A 6,571-nucleotide genomic window follows, 5' to 3' on the forward strand; every position below is an offset into this window, starting at 1 on the left:
TGGCATCTGCATGTGTTAGAGCGTGTTTTGGCAAATGTTAAATTTACATTCACGTTACATTTGCAAACCCTGTTTCTTTTGAGTCTCTGTCCTTCAGACACTTTGAAGTCATTATGTAGGTACCATTTATTCCTTCTGGAGAAAAGGTTTGCTTTGGGATTAAGCCGGAAATAGAAGAGCTCTCAAAATTGCAAGAGGTTGCAGAACAGTAATATTGATTTTAAAAGTATTACTTCCTGTTCTGAGTAGTTAGCAGAGACTAATTGAATCTAGGAAAAGAGGCCAAAATGGCATCTGAAGCACTAGTGTGAGTGTTCCAGAGAGAATCTCTTCAGCTCCACAATTGTGTGCTGACTAAACACTTCAAAACACCACCACTGCGCACTTGTCGTTATATTGCCGTCTGAGACAAATTTTGGAGATTGTAAGATTCATTTTGTCATAGGGTGAAATTGCTTGTCTTGGATTGCTTGATGTAACATGCTCAGCTGCTTCAGATTAATTGATTTTCCAATAAATCTGCCAGAAATTTTGGGCCGCTGTCCTGCAGCCCTGACATCTAATGAAGAACCGATAAGAGTGCAGATTACATAGTGTTATGATGTATGATATGAAATATAAATTTAGTATTTTATTGTTCTATCAACAAAAAAAAAGACCTCCATGACCTCTTTTGCCCAGCCTCAACTGACTCCAGACAGACACTCTGACCTCATTTTATTTATTTATTTATTTATTTTGCATATAATGTTTTTTTTCATTTGCATTTAGCATATAAGCACAGACTGTTGTCTGCTCAGCCAACACTAGCCGCGTTTCCATTACCCTTCAAATTGCGCAAATTGAAATTGCGAATTGAAATTACGCTCAATGGAAACACGTCAATTTCGCAAAAACTCCCATTTATCGCAAAAAAGTTTTTACGCTCGCATGAGGAGGTTTTTCAGGCAATTCGAAAAAGGAATATTTCGCAAAACTGCAATGGAAACAGTTTTTGCGCATTTACAGTCACCTGACTTAGAAGACGCGGTGTGTTTGGGGTCCGTCCGTGGTATACGCAAATAATAATGGGCTAATAATTATCATCATTATTATAACATTTATTAGGCTACATATTTAGAAGATGCTTTTATCCAAAAAAAGGAACAAAGCAATTCGTCAAATGTCATTCATAATGGTTAGACAATAATAATACAGGGCTAAGATTATCACAAAGAAACACAGGATTTTGACGCATATCCAAGTGTTTGTGCGGAGTATGAGCGCGCTGCAGGCAGGGAGACGCGGGCGCGAACACTTGCGTTTTCCTATCAACAGTGAAAACAACTTAAAATACTCTATAATTTCTGGTCATACAGAAAATAATAATACATTATTCGCAACTATGCTTTTATTTGTGTAAACTCAAAATAACAAGAAAACGTTGTGCTTTTGTAAAATAAAATAAAACAATCATGCGCGCTTTCATGATCTCCGTGAAAAAAGCTAAAGCTTGAAATGTCCACTTTAAAACGAACAAATTCGAATCGAAAGCTAATACCTTCTGATTATGTAATCCGTATGAAAGGTGCATTTCTCTCTAAAGGTGCATTCGCGCGGCGCGCCTCAGCGGAGATGGAGATGTTTTTAGCCGACACTAATTTAGAAAACAATAGTTTATTAATAAAATTAAAATGCCTCGTTATTCTTTCAGACACATTTATTATCATTAGCCTATAACTCACCTAAATCACCTTTCTGTAGGCTGTGGTTCCAGAGACATAGGCCTAAATATGGCTCTTCTCATTCAGCACTGCGGGAAAAATATAATTTTCAGGTTCTAATTTGGCCTTAGAAAACCATTAAAATCTAAAAAAAATTTGTATTAAGTTGGGAATATTTTAAATGTTTAGTAAAGGGGCAAAAAGTCATAAACAAACATCTGAAATTTAGTCGATTTTTTTTTTTTTCGCAGCATTTGTGTACAGTTTAAATTTAAAAAAAAAAATTGGTGTTCAACTTTGCATTTAAAAAAAAACAACCACCGTTCATTTTTCGTTTTGCAATACGGGTTAAATAAGGAAAAACGAATGGACACAAATGTACACTGACCGTTTGGACAGAGTTCTTTATTAAATTCATAAAAGAAACAATAGGCTACAGGAATACTGGATTCTAAACCTCAAAGAAATGCCACAATCAGACCTCGGAGCAGAAATGAGGGAGAAACACCCAGAAACTCCTTATGCCGTTCGCAGTATACGGGTCTTTCCCTGCCATTAATGCTTGGATAACACACCACGTCTCCTTCTATTAATAATAATGTCTAGTGTGGTGGTGCGGTGGCTGTGATATAGGGATATAGGCTATAAACCTACCCGTTGATGTTTAAATGACTTATCGCGAGAGGGGAAAAAGTCGCATAACATCAGTTAATGGAAACGCCGTCATTTCGCAATAGTTTTTTATCGACATTTAGAAAAAATCGCAAAAGTTTTGCGCAAATCTGTAATGGAAACGCGCCTACTGTCAGCTGCGACCAAAGTCTTAGTTAGGATGTGTAATGCTCTGGCATGAAATAATGTTGATGTACACAGTCTGCCATGACTTTTGCCCAATATTTCATTGGTATCAAATCAGATGATCTGACAAGCAACAAACACATCACAGTCAACACCCAACTTTAGTCAGTGGCTCAGAAACAAAAGTCTGTCCGCTGCTCGCATGCTAAGCTAATTGCAAGTTTGGTTTGTGTCCACTTTTCCATTTGGTTTTTGCTGCAGATAGATACAACACTGGAGCTAAATGAAAGCTGAATACTGGTGCCACAGGTCTGCTGGTAAAACAAACCACCGGGCTCAAGACTCACAACTCCAGGGCTCCGAGCCCATCCATGCATTAGAAAGCCATCTGCCCACACCGTAAACAGATATCACGGGTGCTGCTTATCCCCTCTCTCTTCTCAGCACATTTCGGTTAGACTCCCCTGAGTTGCACAGACTACAGGATGAGTAATATGAAGTGGCAAGCATGTATTCTCTGAATATTGATGTTTCTTGTCCTGGCGATTGTTTATTCCCAGGTGCTGGTCATTTGGAGAGTACTGTCCTTGCTTTGAACTGAGTCGCTCATGTTTCTGTTTCCTGCAGCTCCACTTTTCAGTGCTTGGAGGGCTGATGATGTCTGTTTATTTTGCAGCCCAGGGCCAGGATTATGTTTCAACAGTACACAATGCTGTAATTCCTTTATTGACCGTAAACTGACCTATTCCTTGCTACCTGTCACTGCGCCCTTTCTCTAATCTCCCATTTCTCTCTACATACTTGATCTCATTCACTAATAATTGCATAATGATTTTCTCAAAGGTTCTTTGATCATTTTAAATAATACTAATAATAATAATAATACTTCTAAAATTAATTGTATTATATATCAATATACATTAAATGTATACATAATAATAAAAATAGCTTTATACGTTTAAATACTTAATTTATAATTGTATATATATATAGCCTATATATATTTATAATACACTTTATAAGATTTTATATATATATATATATATATATATATATATATATATATATATATATATATATATATATTTATCAGTGTTTCCCCTAGGATTTTTTTTCAGGGGGGGGGGGGGGGGGGGGGTGTGGGAGGGAGAGACTGCTAGTGTTGCGGAGTGGGCGTGTTAAGGATACGTGGTGTAATTCTTTTATTTTTATTAATTGAAATCATGTATTATGAATCATTAAACTTATACAACATTTTTTTTAAATATATGAAAAAAAATTCACACTTATTCTGTGTTGTTTTTTCTGGTAATAAAATGAAGACATAAAACACAAATTTTAGCATTTATCATCAATTTTAATCATATGAAATTAAATAAACTTTTTGTCAAATAACTTGCTGCACAATGAGCTTTAGCCTACTGTTAAAATTAAAACATGGATTATTCCTTAAAAACTTCAGTTTTGATGATCATTTATTTGAATTACTGTTAGTGTATTATTATTGGGACATATCTAAATTCTAATGTACAACGGTAATATATTTCTGTCAAGTTAAACCGAACTTTTATTTTGACGGGTTGCCGTGAAGACCTTTTGAGTTTCTGTGCGTTTATGTCATGATGATAGTTTTTCTCAAATGAAGCGGTGAAATGATCACAAAGTGACTTTCAGAGTGGATCTAGAGCCTGGAGAGGAAATTCCATAGACAGTATAAGAAGTGGACAGAGCCATCTCATTGGAACTCAGTTGAGACAGTTGAAGCCCATTTTTAGCGCTTTTTGAGCACTTCCGTTCCTGACGCGCAGACTCAAACCGACTCAAACTAAGCTTGATGACGTGAGCAACCTGTCTGACACCCGTTAATCTTCTAGTAGCTGTGCCAAGAGGAATCTGAATCATTCCCTTCCGAAACTTGCAGAGCCTGAGATCGTGAGTATTAGCTGTCCATGAGCTAGCAGCAGGAGCAACCTTACAACTCTCTATGGGCTTCTCCCTTGACTTTATGCCTCCACGTCCCCCCGATTGCGCGTGAGTTTCTACTTCTGTCTATACGGTAATATCCATAGACAGTAAAAGAAATGGACAGAGCGATCTCATTGGAACTCAGTTGAGACAGTTGAAGCCCACTTTTAGCGATTTTTGAGAACTTCCGTTCCTGACGCAGACCGACTCAAACTAAGCTTGATGACGTGAGCAACCTGTCTGAGAAGACGTTAATCTTCTAGTAGCTGTGCGTGAAAACTGCCAACGTTAATCTTGCAGAGACGGGGAACTTGAGCAAAGAGTTCTTTGGCGTGAGTGAGCAGGAGTAAGAATTCCGTTGCTTTTATGGACTCATTATCTATGGGCTTCTCCCTTGACGGGACGTCCCCCCGATTGCCTGCGAGCTTCTCCTGCTGTCTGTACGGTAACTTCTGTACAGCGCGACAGAGAGTCGAGTGGTTATGACGCAATCGTTAGCCTATTTTTACTAAATCTGTTTCTACGGGGCCATAGTGTAACATAGAAGGTAATGGAGCCCTTTATACATTGTCGTGTTTCTTTAGAAATAAATAATGGACAAATGGAGTCTTTAAACGCCTCAGATGTAAAGTTATTCGCTGTCAAAGTGACGCAAAAATGAATGGGAGTCAATGGAAATGCTAACGCAAGTGAAGTTCTGCTACAACATGGCGGCACCCGTCCGGCTTCAACTTCCGGTCGATGGATTACCCCCTTGGTAATATCTCTACTGTGCGACAGAGAGTCGCGTGTTATGACGCAATCGTTAGCCTATTTTTACAAAAACTGCGCGTCGGCGGCACCATTCGTTCACACAGAACATGCAGGATTCGTATTTAAATAGTCTTTGTGTTTTAATATTCAAACACATTAGTCTACATCGCGATTTGATTTCAAGTGTACTGAACTGCTTTCAATTTTTTCCTCAAATTTACAAATTCCGTGAAATTCTGCGTTATACACTAAATTCCCTTTTTATGACTGGATTTCGTCAGTATTTTAGGGGGAGCGGGGGGTCGTTTTGGGTGGCGGGCCGCCCCCCCCCCCCCCCCAAAACAATGGTAGGGGAAACACTGATAATTTATAATACACTTTATAAGATTTTTTTAAATTCCTTTGGTTTGAATTGAGTTGGTTCTAGATTTAGAAACAATTTAAGTGCAAACTTATTGATGAATCATACTCTGGTTTAAACACAAATTGTGTGTACAAAGGTTAGTGAATCAGACCCCTGCCTTCTTTTTTTTCTTCATGGTTTATCAGCCTGTTTTTTATCTCTAGTTCTGCCTCTTCTTGTCCTTCTCTAGACTGTGCGTGTATTATTCAGTATTTAGATTTTAGTTGATAGCATCAGTGACTTGGGTAGACATGGGTCATTGAGAGTCACCCACATCCCAATTGCCAAAATATCACAGTAACCTAAGCAAAATGGAGCTGAAAACAAGCCCTGCAGGCAGGGGATGTAGAGTCGTGCAGTAGTCCTCTGTCTCTGCTGCCACGTGATGCTTCAAAAGCAGCAGATGAGACCTCTCATCTTTCCCAGATATCATTGATGGATAAAGAGGGCTCCACCTCACCTTTTAGAAAAAAAAAGAAGAAGAAAAAACATATTTATGTATATTGAGACAAAGCTGTGTGATGGTTTGAAGTCATTGGTGCAGAGTCCTTCTGAACTAGAGGGGTTTTCAAATGAGAAAATCAGATGATTGGGCCAAATTTGACTTGTAGCCTCAAGAATAAATCATTCATTTCTAATGGAAGTCAGAAAGTGGTCATGAATATATAAAGAATAGGGCAGAAATCAAATCTCTTTATGAGCACAAAAAACTGTGAATTTCACTCACTGTAATCAAAAGGACTGACAGCGGCCTATTATTTTTAAGATCCAGAGAGAGCAGTTTCTAATGAAAAAGCAGTTTTAAACACCACAGGGAAAATTAACCTCAGCTTGTTTCATTTTTTTGCCCCTCTTATGGGCACTGTGCTGCTGTCTCCAGTTCTTAGAGTTCTGCCAATGAGACGAGGCAGCCATGATTCACATGAGGCTTCTACATGCCACAAAGGTA

This window comes from Rhinichthys klamathensis, unplaced genomic scaffold, assembly GCF_029890125.1.
Source record: "Rhinichthys klamathensis goyatoka isolate OS25496 unplaced genomic scaffold, OSU_Roscu_1.1 h1tg000691l_1, whole genome shotgun sequence".
Taxonomy (NCBI): domain Eukaryota; kingdom Metazoa; phylum Chordata; class Actinopteri; order Cypriniformes; family Leuciscidae; genus Rhinichthys; species Rhinichthys klamathensis.